The sequence below is a fragment of the Globicephala melas genome, chromosome 6 (assembly GCF_963455315.2).
Source record: "Globicephala melas chromosome 6, mGloMel1.2, whole genome shotgun sequence".
Taxonomy (NCBI): Eukaryota; Metazoa; Chordata; class Mammalia; order Artiodactyla; family Delphinidae; genus Globicephala; species Globicephala melas.
In genome coordinates this window covers 56,095,553-56,111,864 of record NC_083319.1, presented here as the reverse complement: position 1 = coordinate 56,111,864, position 16,312 = coordinate 56,095,553, and the positions used below count along the sequence as shown (strand labels likewise).

At 35.9% G+C, this 16,312-nt stretch overlaps 1 protein-coding gene across 1 annotated transcript in view; it reads right to left on the bottom strand.

Moving 5' to 3' along the window:
* RIC1 (RIC1 homolog, RAB6A GEF complex partner 1) overlaps positions 1 to 16,312 on the bottom strand; it is a 136,372-nt gene that overhangs the window by 99,158 nt on the left and 20,902 nt on the right.

Sequence of the window (16,312 nt, the reverse complement as noted above, 5' to 3'; positions counted from 1 at the left end):
GATGGGTTCACTGGTGGATTCTACCAAACATTTAAGGAAGCAATTATACAAATTTTCTACAATCTCTTCCACAAGATAAAAGCAGAGAATACTAACTCCTTCTATGAGGCCAGTATTACCCTAATACTAAAACCAGAAAAGACATTATTAGAAAATAAAATGACAAACCAAGAGCTCTCATGCACATAGATGCAAAAATTCTGAACACAATATTAGCAAATCAAATCCAACAATGTATAAAAAGAATCATATACTATAATCAAGTGGGATTTACTATAGATCTGCAGGATTGGTTCAACATTTGAAAATTAATATAATCCACCATCATATCAACAGACTAAAGGAAAAAAAATCACATGATCTTATAAATAGATGCAGAGAAAGAATTTGACAAAATCCAACACCCATTCATGACAAAAACTCTCAGCAAACTAGAAACAGAGGGGAACTTCTTCAACCTGACAAAGAACATCTACAAAAACCTATAGCTAACAACATACTCACTGGAAGAAACTAGCTTTCCTGATAAGATCAGGAACAAAGTAAGGATACTCCCTCTTACCCTTCCTTTTCAAAATCATACTGGGAGAACACAAGAAAAGGAAATGAAAGATATACAGATGAAGAAGAAAGAAATACAACTTATTCTTAGATGACATGACTGCCCATATAGAAAATCAGAAAGAATGAACAACAACAATAACAAAAAAACTTGTGGAAATAATAAGTGACTATGGCAAGGTTGCAGGATACAATGTTATTATATACAAGTCAACTGCTTTCCTATATACTAGCAATGAACAAGTGGAATTTTCAACAAAAAATATTTAGATATAAATTCAAAATATGTGTAGGATCTATGTGAGGAAAACTACAAAGTTTCAATGAACAAAATAAAATAAAAAATAAATGGAGAGATATCCCAAATTCATGTATTAAAAAGCCCAGTATTGTCAAGATGTTCAGTTCTTCCCAATTTGATCTACAGATTCAATACAATCCCAATCAAAATCACAGCAAGTTATTTTATAGATATTGACAAACTGGTTCTAAGGTTTACATGGAGAGGCAAAAGACCGAGAACGACCAACACAATATTGAAGGAAACGAACTAAGTTGAAAGACTGACACCACCCAACTTCAAGACTTACTATAAAGATACAGTCATGAAGAGAGTGTGGTATTGGCAAAAGAATAGAAAACAGATCAATGAAAGAATAGCCCAGAAACAGACACACATAAATACAGTCAACTGACCTTTGACAAAGAAGCAAAGGCAACACAATGGAGAACAGATAGTTTTCAACAAATGATGCTGGAACAACTGGACATCCAGTTTCTGGCACTACAAGAAGCTCCACAAGGTCATCTGGTACTCTGTCTGTCCTTGCCCTAAAATCAGCCATTTTTTCAGGGATTCCTGACCCTTTTATTAGAGATAGTATTTAGAAAAGAAGACCTGAAAACAAGATGCTTACTGTTAGTGGGGTGTCATTACTTGTAGGTCCTCTCAGCAAACACAGTAGGAAGTATATGAACCTATATAACCCACATATACACACGTATCTCTACATATTTCTTTCAATATATGCATATATTTATAAACAAAAATATATGTGACTATAATCAAGCACAATGTGGTTCTTTCTAGCCTTCTCCCTTACTTATTTGGAACTTTCTTCTGACAGCGAGAACCTGGCTATCATTTCATACAACTAATTTAGTTCTTTGTTCAACCTTACCATATGTATATAGTATTTTGCAATTGCTAACTATACCCCTATAAAAAAACAAATTTACCAAATACAATACAGTTTTTTTGGATAACTTCTACTTTAGCCTTAGAATAACGAGTTACAATGCCATTTTCCAAAGTTACATAGGTCATCCCCTTAGAAGTTTTTTTAATCTCTGAAAGTGAAATACAAAAGTTTCTAAGAAGCTAACAAAGCTCCAAACACATTAAAACTGCTAGGCATTAGTTGTCTGTACTTCAAATACCAATTAAACATTAAAAACAAATACCCTGGGGGCAGTGACATTAGCAAAATGTCAGAGTAAAAAGTCCTAGATTCTCTTCTCCACCACCCCCCCCCACGACAATTTGCAGACAAATCCCCTTTTGTGAGAAATACAGAAATGAATTGAAAAGCACCTGAATGCTGGATGAATGAGAGATCACACTCATCAAAGCTGGTAGGGAAATTCAGGACACCTTCTCACCAGAATTCCTACCACCAACATAGTGCCATACAATCAGGATGAAACCCTCCAACTCCCAGCTAATCCCTACAAAGGAAAAGGGGTGGTCTGTGTGTCAGATGCCCCAACCTTTCCACAGGGATCCTCAGAGGACAGGCTTCTAACTTGTCAGTCTTGAAGCACTGTCAGAACCGGCATAATCTAGCTACCTGGGGGAGAACAGAGACAACAGCATGGACTGGTAGTCACCAATAGCTCCTCTCCACAGCTTAGCACAGAGTTAGCAGAGAAAATAATTCTAGCTCTCAGCTTTTCCCTGGGAAAAAAAGAGTTGATCCACACGTCCAAAAGCCCGGTTTCTATGGGGCCTATTCAAAGGAATGGGTTCTGACTTACCTGCCTCAGAGTGCTGACAGGATCTGGAAAAATCTAGCTGCCTGGGGGCTAGTAAGCACAGAGACAGAGGTTTGGGCAGGCAGTTGCCATAGCCCCTCTCCCTGGCTAAGTATAGAGCAAGTGGATAAAAAACCCAACCCCAACTTCTCCCTGGGGAGCTAAAGATTAGCCCACAATTCCAATGCCCCAACTTTTCTGGGGGCTGCCCAAAAAAGGGGTGGTGGTGGGGTCTGTCTTGCCTTCCACTGGGCAATAATGAGACCTGGCATAATTTAGCCACCAGATGCTAATGAGAATAGAGACCGAGGTTTGGGCTGCCAGTTCCCAAAGCTCCTCCCCTCAGCTCAGCACAGAGCAAGTGGATGAAAAAACGCAGCCCTCAGCTTCTCCCAAGGGAGGGAAAGAATTGGCTAAACCATCAAATGATCCAACTTTTTTAGAGGCTGCCTGAGAAATGGCTTCAGTCTCACTTGTTTTGATGCTGTGAGGGGATGTAGAATAACCTAGACACCAGGCGGCTGCAAAGAATAAAGTAAGCATGCTGAACTAGAATATAGTTTTGAGATGCCACCAGAATCTCTGGCTGGGCTGACTGGTAGGGATCTTCTTCTGTATGAGGCCAATCCATAAAGACTGGAGGCTTTATTCAGCAGCAGAGGTGGCTGCTTTGCCTAATGCACAAACACCAAAAAAGAGGGTCAAGGAAGACGAAGAAACAGGCAAATATGTTCCAAAGGACACAAGATAAATCTATAGAAAGAGATCCTAATGGGGCTTCCCTGGTGGCACAGTGGTTAAGAATCCGCCTGCCAATGAAGGGGACACAGGTTCGAGCCCTGGTCCGGGAAGATCCCACATGCCGCAGAACTAAGCCTGTGCTCCACAACTACTGAGCCTGCACTCTGGAGCCCGAGAGCCACAACTACTGAGCCCACATGCCACAACTGCTGAAGCCCATGTGCCTAGAGCCTGTGCTCCGCAACAAGAGAAGCCACTGCAATGAGAAGCCTGCGCACCACAACAAAGAGTAGCCCCTGCTCACCGCAACTAGAGAAAGCTCGCACACAGCAACAAAAACCCAATGCAGCCAAAAATAAAATAATTTAAAAAAAAAAAGAAAGAGACCCTAATGAAATAGAGATATATGATTTACTAGACAGATAATTCAAAGTAACCATCATAAAGATGTTCACTGAGATCAGGAGAACGATGCATGAACAAAGTAAGAATTTCAACAAAGACAAAATACTAAATAAATAATTATTAAATAAACATACATAAATAGGGGCTTCCCTGGTGGCGCAGTGGTTGGGAATCTGCCTGCCAATGCAGGGGACACAGGTTCGAGCCCTGGTCCAGGGGGATCTCCCATGCCACGGAGCAGCTGGGCCCATGCGCTACAGCTGCTGAGCCTGTGCTCTAGAGCCCACAAGCCACAACTACTGAGGCCGCATGCGACAACTACTGAGGCCTGCGTGCCTAGAGCCCGTGCTCTGCAGTGGGAGAAGTCACCACAGTGAGAGGCCTGTGCACTGCAGCAAGGAGTGGCCCCTGCTCGCCACAACTGGAGAGGGCCCGTGTGCAGCAGCAAAGACCCAACACAGCCAAAAGTAAAATAAATAAAATGAATTAAAAATATATATATAAACATATTTTATATACATATTATATATATAATTTATTATATATAAATATAAAACTACCAAACAGAAATCACAAAGTTAAAGAATGTAATAACTGAAATAAAAACTCACTAGAGGGATTCCAGAGAAGACTAGATCAGGCAGAAAGAAAAAAGGTCTAAGAAAAGTCATCAGGAATCATTCAATAACAAAAAGAAAAAAAAAAATGAAAAAAAGAGTAAAAAAACAACCTAAGGAACTTGTGAGATACCAACAAGCAGATCAATGTATGCTCAGGAGAAAGAGAAATGACCAGAAAACTTTTTCAAAGAAATAATGGCTGAAAACTTCCCAAATCTGGGGAAGGAAATGGATGCCCTGATACAAAAAGCCCAAAGAACCCCAAAGAGGAACTCAAAGAAATCCCCAATGAGACAAATTAAATTGTCAAAAGTCAAACCAAAGAGAGAATTTTGAAAGCAGAAGAAAAAGGCAACTTGCCATGTACAAGGGAACCCCCATAGAACTATAAGCAAATTTCTCAGCAGAAACCTTGCAGGCCAGAAAGGAGTGGGATGATATATTCTAAGTGCTAAAAGAAAAAAGCCACCAACCAAGAATACTATAACTGGCAACTTATCCTTCAAAAAAGAAGGAAAATTAAAAACTTTCCCAAACAAACAAAACCTGACGGAGTTCATCACCACTAGACCTACTCACCAGAAATGCTAAAGGTTAAAATTCTTCAGGTTAAAATGAAAGGTCACAGAACAGCAACACTGTAGCATAAAAAAAAGTATAAAACCGACTGGTACAGGTAAATATATAGACAAATACAGAATACTATAATGATAAGTAAATTCCTTTTAATCCTAGTATAAAAGTTAAAAGACGAAAGTATCAAAATAACCTAATAAATACAGTAATAGATGTATAATATCTATTAATTAATTAATTCACCTATTTAGAGACCTATATGTAAAACCTGATCCATCAAAGTTCAGGAATATAGAAAATCTTTTGTGGTCCTGGGTTAGGCAAAGAGTTCTTAGATAAGACACAGTATTTATTTCATGGCTCACAAAATAAATATTATTAAAACTGACAGACTGGTCCTTATAAAAATCAAATATTTCTCTTCAAAAAAACACTACTAAAAAGAATAAAAGACATGCTACAAACTGGAAAAAAATATCTGCAAATCACGTATCTGCATCAATGACTTGTATCCAAAACAAATGAAGAATTCTTAAAATGCAGTAAATATATATATATATACAATCCAATTTTTAAAATAGGCAAAAATTTAAATAAAATAATTACAGCATTGTATTTAACACGTAAATACAAAAACATACTGATATAAGTAACTGAATAAATGAAAGCAAAGGGACAGCTCTTTCTTACATAGAATTCCAATTAATAAATAGAGAAGGAAGAAGGATGTAGAGAATCATCATTAGATAAACACCACATAATTAGCTGCAGACAAGATCCAGTGATGGACATAAAATCAGTGAGCAAGTTTCAGGAAAAATAAGATATGCACAATATCTTCCCCCAGTTCCTTTTTAACTACAAAAAGAAAGTTTATAGTAGAGAAACCTGGCAGACACCAAGTGATCAAGGTAAAGGTCACCAATAGTAAGATATATGAACATCATGAACTCCTTGATATAATACTGAGTAGGACATTTTTGTGATAATTTCTGCCAAAAACACATAAGCACATTCCATTCATGAGAAAAATCAAATAAACCCAAGCTGATAGATTCTATAAATGAACTGATCAGTATTCTTCAAAAGGATCAAGGTCATAAAAGACAAGGAAAATTGAACAACTATTACTGAATGGAAAAGACTAAGAAATAACAACTACATCAGTAGAAAAATTAGGGAAAATTTCAATGAGATCTGTACTTTAATAATACTGTACCAATGTTAATTTCCTCTTTATAATTATGCTAAGTGAAAGACACAAAAGAACAACCAATAAACAAGTACATACTGCCTGATTTCATTCATATAAAATTCTAGAAAATGAAAACTAATCTACAGTGAGAGAAAGTAAGCAGATGAGTGCCCAGAGATGGAGGGCAGTGGGAAGCCACTACAAAGAGACAGGAGGAAACAACTGGGCGTAATGGATATGTTCATTATCATGATTATAGTGATGGTTTAATGGGTGCATACACATCAAACTTAATCAAATTTACACTGTAAACATGTACAATTTATGTGTATGTCAATTATATTTATATTTATGGCAAGTATATCCTAAAAAAGTTTAAAAAGTTAAAAACAAGTTATCTTAGATGGTCTTTTGAAGAACTAATTAAAGGGAAAAAAAACATACTTACAGAGGCCTACTCAGAATCTGTTGCAAAAACCTAAAAGAGAAACCTGAACTATGACAGAAGGTAGGAGGGACAGAAAGAAGACAAAAACAACAAAAACTGATTGTAATTTGTTTCACAACTACAATACATACATGCAAGATACAAGTTAGAGTAAATTGCATCTTTATTTTTGATGATTTAGGGATCTCTTATCTATTTGAAAGGTTGTTTTTTAATGTTAATGACAAAGGAGACAACGTTAACCCATCAAAAAAGGGGCTTTTAAAAAGGTTTCTATTGTTATAATCAGCAATGATGATAATTTGCCAACTGGATTAATAAAGGTAAAAGAGCCAATCAGAGTGACAATATTTAATCACTAATTTAAAATCATAGTATGTTTTAGTATTTACTTATTTCTAACTATTTCAATATTTATATATCTTATAAACTTTTCATTTCTCGAAATGAATGACTTCCCTAATTTGGGAGTCAGAAAGCGTATCAAACCTGATATTGTTATTCTGCTTGTATCCATATCAAAAGAATAATGTACAATAACGTGGGCTTATGAAACTGCTACATTTTTATGTAAAGCAGACAACCAGCAGTCTTCAGTCCCACCTCTCTTCTAGTAACTTACATTTTGCATAAATGTTAATAAGTACTACTTTGACTCTGTAAATAGCAGAAATCAACGTGTTTAAAGGCCCCCAATTAATTGTTGACGCTATTAAAAAAATATACTTTCTACGAGGCAATTTTACTCCTTACAAAACTACCCCTGTGTCTAAATATATGTATAACTAAAGAAGTCTATCAGATATTTCCTTGTAACTTGTAACATGGTAACAAAGATTCAAGTAGGCATGAATTTTTCTGCATAAAAAGTACTTTCTGGTACTGGGGGTTAGGACTTCAGTATATCTTTTGGTGGGAGACATGATTCAACCCATAACATTCTCTCTGTAATGCTCTATAATAATTGAGAAGTGGGGCACTAAGAGTAAATAAAAACATCCTATGACTGTATGTCTCACTGTGTATGTCTACTAAGGCTGTACAAACTTTCTGCAACAAGAGAAATGCATTATCCAATACAGTATATACTACTCACATGTGACTACTGAGCACTTGAAATGTGGCTAGTTTAAGGAAATGATTTTATTTTACTGAATTCTTAATAAACTAAAAATTTTAATAATATGTGACCGGTGCTTTCCAAGCTGGGTATAATAAAGTAGGTTCTGTAGAACTGGTGATTGTTCATTTAAAGGGCTGAAGACCAATTCAGTTACAAAAATCCTGTGTTAACACTGAACAGGTTTCTTTACCACAGAGCTTTACCAAATCTTTAGTGGGCTGATGTACACTGTAAATCTTCAATAGATACAGTACGTATATTTCCCAAGTTTATTTGATTAAACAACTCGTCTTTCCCTAGATTACCACACAGTATCAAGAGTTCTGTATACCAGCCTCCAGGAAATTCTATTCTACACTTTTCAAGTAAGTTATATGTGTATATTATGTCTGATAAACTAAATGTCATCAACTTTTAAAGTCTACTTTTTACTTTTTATAGTGTCTAATTTACTGTGCTTTAGTGTATTCAGAGTTGTGCAATCATCACCCCTATATAATTTCAGAGCATTTTTTAAATCACTCCAATACGACACTCTGTATCTATTAGTAGTCATTCTCCATTCCCCCCCGCCCCCACCCCCAGCTCCTAGCAACCAATAATCTACTTTCTGACTCTATGGATTTGCGTATTCTGGAGATTTCATATAAAGGGAATCATATGACACATGGCCTTTCACTTAGCATAATCTTTTAAGGTTCATCCATGTTGTAGTATGTATCAATACTTCATTCCTGTTATGACTGAATAATATTCCCTTGTATCGATATACAACATTGTGTTTATCCATTCATCTGTTGATGGATGTTTGGGTTGTTTCCACCTTTTGGCTATTGTGAAAAATGCTGCTATGAATGTTCATGCACAAGTTTCTGTTGCAACACCTGTTATCAATTCTTTTGGCTATATACCTAGGAATGGAATTGCTGGGTCATATGATAACTCTGTGTTTAACTTTTTGAGGAACTGTCAAACTGTTTTCCACAGTGACTGCACTATTTTATTATACATTCCCACCAGCAGTTCATGAGAGTTCTAATTTTTTCACCTCCTTGCCAACACTTGCTACTGTCTTTTTAATGGTAGCCATTCTAGTGAGTGTGGTAGTATCTTACGGTTTATTTACATTTCCCTAATGAATAAATCACGTTGAGCATCTTTTCATGTGGCTATCTTACATCGTCTCTGGAGAAATACCTATTCAAATCCATTGCCTATTTTTTTAACTGGGATCACCAACTTTCAAAGAGGTACTGTTCCAATATCTGTCTTTTTAAGTTGATTACTGGGGTTCTTTTGTTCATATAGGAAAATTCACTATAAATGGTGATTAGATTCCCTGACCAGCTCAAGAAGGTCTCCTAAGCCCACATATACTAACAGGGAATATAATACAGTGATTAATAATACAAGCTCTGAAGTCTGAATGCAAGGTTCAAATACTTGCTCTGCCATTTAATAGCTTTGTGAGCTTGAACAAACTAATTTCTCCTATGCTTCAGTTTCTGCATCTTTAAAATAAATCTAACAATAGAACCTACCTCACTGGTAGGTTCTGCAAAAATTGAATAAATAAATAACAGCACTTGGCAGAGTGCTTAGAGCTCAGCAAGTGCTGTAGATATTATTTGTTGCTGTTTTATTATTTTAATGTCCCAGGATCACATTATTAAAAATACTACAGAACAAAACTCCCAACTGCTTCCTTGAGATAATGTATTTGAAATTCCTACTTAAGACACCAGTAACATATTGCTTTCTGCTACAGCTTAAGCAATGACAAGATCAGCCCAACTCTCTGGCAGTATAGGGCTTGGACCACCAGATACCTGAATGGGGAGAAGAACCAGGCTGACCAGAAGTAGACACAGGGAACTTTCTGGAGTGATGAAAATATTCTGAATCCTGATTGGAATAGTCATTACATTAGTATATACGCCTGTCAATATCCACTTAAGAACAACACATCACTGTACATTAAAAAACAAAAGTCTAAAAGTAAATAAATAAATAAGCCATCATTTAAGTATACTGAATACTATTTACAAACACAGGAAACATTACTAATATGTTTAAGATGATTTTCAAAAAAGGTTTTCTGGTTAATTGTTGACAGTCCATTAGGTATTATTTTCAGAGTACACAGGTCACTTCTATCAGTAACATGCACTTTCTTCTACTGATACCATGTCAGTAGTGATAAGTAATTAACTCCATGCTTCAAACATTCCTCGAATTCCAAAGTGCAATTTTCCTTAAGGGTAGCAGCTAATGACTGTGACTGATGACTCAAGCTCAACACCAATACTCATGGCATTAAACTGAGATGATCACCTTCATGTACAGGAAAAGGACAGCCAATAAACTTTGGTTATTTTCTTTCTTTCCTTTACGAAATGAGTAATACTTGAGAAATACCTGATTCCCACTTTCAAGCTCCTGAAACCAGACTGTTTACCTCCTACCATGTTACTATTCTTTAGCCTGTGCAGTATTACCTCAATTAACAAGTACTCTTGAATGGAAACACTTTTAAAATTAATTTCATGAATACAAAAATCACGCATAAAGTATTCACACTAGATATGCTTAACTTTAATCTAATCAAACCTTTAAACGTAACTTTCAGTTTACAAGAAATATAGCGGATTCAAGGAAAACATTAACAACTAAGCAAATCCAGAGTGTGAGGGTGATCTTCCAAGAAAAGTGACCTAATCTATTAAAAACAAAATAAATCTACATATTGAATAACTGAAAGTAAGAGAAGGAAGGAAGACTATCCTAGGTTAAGCGATAACAATTTCTAAGATACAACAATCCAATGGAATGTGTGATCCTTGAGTAGATCTGTTTTAAAATAAGAAAAAGGCTATGCAAGTAATTTGGGGAATACTGGGGAAATTTTCAAGTTAAACTCCATAACAGATTAGGGAATTATTAATTTTCATATTATGGCTATGTATATTTAAGTCACTTTTAGAAGATGAACACCAAGTAGTTAGGTATTAGTGTAGTGTCTTGATGTCTCCAACTTCACGCACAGACATATACATATATACACCCAAGCAAATAAATGAGAAAGAAAATGTTGACAATTGCTGATTCTAGGTGGTGAGTATCCAGGTGTTCTGTATGTTTTAAAACTTTTATAAAACTTTATAAAGAAAATAAGGAGTTGGTTGTATTCTTAAATTGGGAAACAATACTTAAATCTCATGAATTAAGGAAACCACACTAGTCCCTCTAAAGAAGCACCAGTTTAGTCCTATGTGTATACACAATTGGACATAATTAGAGGTGGAAATTTCTAGAAACAAACTGTACAGAGCTGAAGGTATGCAACCTGTATAATTTATCTCCATTTCCTAGCATATAGTTAAGAGCAAACTGTGGGTCACAGACCAACATACCTCAACAGCACACCATGATATCAACAACAGAGACTCTAGAAGTCTTATGTACTATTTGACTTAAGAGTCTTCACTATTACATACTACTTACATGCCAGATAAAGAAAAAACAAATAACAGAACTTCAGAAAGAGTTTAGAAAAAATAATTAACTAAGATTTATAAGTTGGACTTAAAGAAGTAGAATCAGTTATCTGGAAAATAGACTTAGGGAGACTACCTAATTCCCCTATTCCAGAAAAATAGTAAACATTTTAAAATACACTAAACAATATAGTTTTCTGGTTTGAAATATACATCCATGTTTTAAGACTTTTCTTCTTCCTATACGCCATCTTTCCAGCTGAGTTTCATAATCTTCCTTTAGTTCATTTCAACCTCAGAATTGGTGGAACCCAGGCTTACGAAAAGGCCTAAAATGGAAAGAAATCCATTCTACTTCACAGTATCATTTCATTTAAACAGAATATACCAAAAGATTATTAGACACCGTGCTTGAAATTTAGTGGGCATTTATTAAACAATCTTTAAGTCTGAACAGAACTATTTGAATATGGTTTTACTTGAGTTGTTGCTAAGATATCTTTCAAACAGATTGTCTCAACTGTTATTGTTCTTACTTTATAGGAGAAGCAGCACGGGACAATCCCCCCGAAATCAGCTTTGGCATTAAGCGTGGGTTTGAATCTCAGCTCTGCCATTTATTAAATAATTTCCTCTAGGTCACACAATTACTTTATTTGAGCCTCAGTTTCCCTATCTGGAAAACAGAACTAAGACCAATCTCCCAAAATTACTGTAAGGATTTCATGAAATAATATACATAATAAACTTAAATAGAGACTGACATACAATATGCACTCAATACTTGTTAGTTTATATTTGTTCTCTTTTAGGTTTTTAGTTTTAAGGTCAGTGGATATATATTTCATGTGACTGACAGCGAAAAAAAATTAACAAAAATTCTATCACTCTTCTGCTTCAAAAACAAGTGATACTGATGATGGCAGCAGAGCTGATGGTAGTGGATCTGGTTTTTAAAGAAAGTGATAACAATAATGGTAATGTAAGACAAATGAGACCCCAAAGCTACTGAATACTGTACTGTAAATAACCAAGCTTCAAACATATTCTCTTCCTACCACTTCTCTCACACACACACACACACACACACACACAAACACACACTCAAAACAGCTCAGTCTTGCTTTAAGAAGAAAGCAGAAATTATATCAACAATTACATGTGCTTAAAGAGAAAAATTAAGGAATTATTTCTTCTAATGACTGAGAATTATGACACAAAGAGCCAATTTGCTCAGTTTTACCCCATTAAGACTTAGGGAAACAGTGGGCTGACTGTAAAGTTATACGCAGATTTTTGACCACACAGAGGGTCAGGGCCCATAACCCCTGTGTTATTCAAGGGTCAACTGTACTGTATTTGAAAAGTGATGGCATACAAATTAAGAACATTTTATGCATGGGAAACTTCTGAACCTCAGATAAGAACAGTGGCAATAAATGATGTTCTTGCCAGGACTGTTCCCATCCCCTCACCAAACTCTGGTAGGCAGTAGTGCCACCAGGGTAGGGCTGTTGGTGAAAAACCAGCAGCTTTGCTGCTGCCTTGACATGGAGCAGAGTGCAATACAGCCTGCAGCACTGTTAAAGTGGCAAATTCTTAGAGAACAAACAGAAAAAGCTAACAGTGTTGCTAGCCAGAGTTTGCAGACCTGCTTTGGGCAAGCAGCACATCCCTCAACCAGCAAGAAATTTAACAGGAAAATCCTGGAAACCAGAGAGTCAAAGAGGGAACAGATAAGCTTGCCACATATCCTTGGTTCAACGGGAGGCAGACTTATAAAAGGGAAAAACGCTGAAGCACCCAAGCTCTCCACTCATCCCTGTCTGTCAGGGAGGCTGTGTACATGCAAAGCTAAGGGCACTTGAAAGGCCAAGCTCCCCACACATCACTAGCTCACTGGGAAGCTGTTTGCAAGGAAGTTCCAGAAAGGCCTGGCAGGAAGTAAAAGCTGGGGCAGACATTAAAACGTCCTGAACTTTGCCTGTACTCCCAAACCCACACATCATCCCACAATCAACAGAGAACAGATGCCTTACTGGCTCAAGATGTTTGAACATCTAAACACTATGCAGATATGGAGGCAACCCCTAGAAAGCCATTGTAAAAATAAAAATAAGAAAAAATAAGCAGAGACATTAGTCAGTAGCTGCACATTGCAGGGGAGATCAATTTTGCAGATTAAGTCCAGGAAACTTACTAAAAAACAATACTAAAACAAGTATCAGCAACAATGACCCTCAGGAAACAAACAAAACAAAAAACAAAAAAAAACAAACTCTAGAGTTATTATAATAAATTATCCAAAATGTCCAATCATCAACAAAAAAAGTTTGAAGATATACAATGAGTGACTCAGACTGAAGGAAGAAGAAACTACCTGTGAGCGGGCCCAGAATGGCAGGCAAATAATTCAAATCAGTCATGAAAAACATATTAAAAGAATAAAGGAAAGTATGTTTAAATAATGAAAAAAAAATATGATGACACCTAAACAAGTGGGGAATCTCGAAAAAGAAGTAAAATCAATAAAGCAGAACCAATTCTAGAAATTCTACAGTTTAGAAGTATTGGGTTGGCCAAAAAGTTCACACAGGTTTTTCCATAACATCTTATGGAAAAATCCGAACAAACTTTTTGGCCGACCCAATACAATAACTGAAATGAAAACATTATACAGACTCAGCGGCAGATTTGAGATGGCAGATCAAAAAACATGAAAACACTTCAATAAAATTAAGTAATATAAAAAACAGAAAAGAAAGACTGAAGTGAAGAGAGCCTCAGAGACCCCTAAGACATCAAGTGCACTAACGCACGTATAATGGGAAGTTCCAGGAGATAGTACATGGGATAAAAAAAATATCTGAATAAATAATGACTGCAAATGTCCCAAGTTTTATGATAGACATTAAGCCCCAGATTCAGAATGCTTGACAAAATCCCAGTGGGATAAACACATGCACACATACATCATACACAAAACTACTTAAACTCAACAAAAAGAAAATGTTAAAAGAATATAGGTAAAACAAGTGATCGCACACAAGACAACAAAAATACAATTAATGGCTCACTTCTTGTCAGAAACAATGGAAACCAAAAAGACACTGAAAGGACATATTTAAATGCTGAAACAGAAAAACTGTCAACCATGAATTCTATATCCAGCAAAACTATCTTTTGGAACTACAGACAAAGACAATCCCAGATAAACAGAGATTAAAATATTTGTTCTTACTGAACCTGCCTTATGAGAAATACTAAAAGAAATCCCTCAGGAAAAAAGGAAAGGACATCAAAAGGTATGCAGAAAAGAGTTAACTGGCTTAAGACTGCTGTACTAAAAAACAAACAAAAAAAACCCGCCTGCCTGCAAGGTTGGTCCTGAGCTGGCATCTGGGAACTTGGATTTTGGGAGGGTTCCCACCATTCCAAAACTAATTAGAGTGCTGACTGTATCTAAACTGTTTATACAAATCAAACAGCTTATGCTGAAACACCTGTTTTCTTTCAGAGAATGTGAAATTCAGTATGTGCTAGGCAGAAAGCCCCCAGTAAAAACCTTGGGGACTAGGTCTATAACAAGCTTCCCTGGTATTCAACATTGTACAAATGTTGTCACAATTTAATGGAGAAAATAAGCACATCCTATATGACTGCACTGAAAGAGGACTATTTGAAGCTGGCAGCTGGTTCCTCCAGATTTTGCCCACTAAACTTTTTCCCTTTGGCAAATTTGCTTTGTATCCTTTTGTTGTAATAAATCACAGTCATGAATGTGACTATATGCTGTGTACTGTGAGTCTTCCTAGCAAATCACTGAACCGGGGGTAATTTAGGGGACTACTGAGAAAGATGGTAACTCAAATCCAAAGGAAGAAACAAAGAGCACAAGATATGGTAAATGGATAAAGGTAAAAGACTGAATAAATGTATTTTTATCTTTCCTCCTTCTAATTTCTCTAAAATATATCAGCCTTTATAAGACAATAACTTAAAAACAAAATACACTGCACTATTGGGCTTATAACATGCAACATACATGACAATAATACCTCAAAGAAAGCACCTGAGAACAGAACCAGACCAAAAAAATCAAAAAGAGAATTTGAACAACACTACAGACTAATTTGACTTAAAAGAAATACACAGATCACTCCATACAACAGAAAAACACACATTTTTGTCAAATGCACATGGAATATTCTCCAAGACAGATTATAGCTTAGGCTACAAAACAAGTCTTAATAAACTTTAAAAGACTGAAACAATCCAAAGTATTTTTTCTGATCACAGTGGAATGAAAGTGAAGATCAACAGCAAAAGGAAAAACAAAAAACTCACAAACGTGGAAATTAACCCACTCTTAAACAATCCATGGAAAAGAAAAAATCACAAAGGAAATCAGAAAATATCCTGAGACAAATGAAAATGAAAACACAACACACTACAACACATGGGATGCAACAAAAGCAGTGCAAAGCGGGAAACTTACAACTAATGCTTACATTAAAAGAAAAAGATCTCAAACCAATTTTACTTTACATCTTATGGAAATACATGAAGAATGAATTAACCCAAACCTAGAAGAATGAAATAATAAAGATTAGAGCAGACAGAAATAAAGTGAAAAAGAGCAAAATAGAGAAAAATCAAAGAAACCAGGAGTTGGTTCTTCTAAAAGATCAACAAAACTGAGAAACCCTTAGGTAGACTGACTAAGGAAAAAAAGACTCAATTAACTAAACTCAGAAGTGAAAGGGGAAACATTACTACTGATTTTACAAAAATAAAAATGATTATAAGAGAGTACTCTGAACTGTATCCTGACCAATCAGAAAACTGAGATAAAACGGACAAATTCCACAACTGAATGTTGAAGAAATAGAAAATCTGAATACATGTATAAGATTAAATCAGTAATCAAAGAAAGAAAAGTCCATACGGTTTCACTAGTGAATTCTATCAAACAATTGAAATAAACACCAATTCTCCTCAAACTCTTTAAAAAAACTGAAACAGGACCACTTAGTAACTCATCCTATGAGCCCAGCATTACCCTGATACTAAAGCCAGACAAAGACTCACAAGAAAAGAAAACTACAGGTC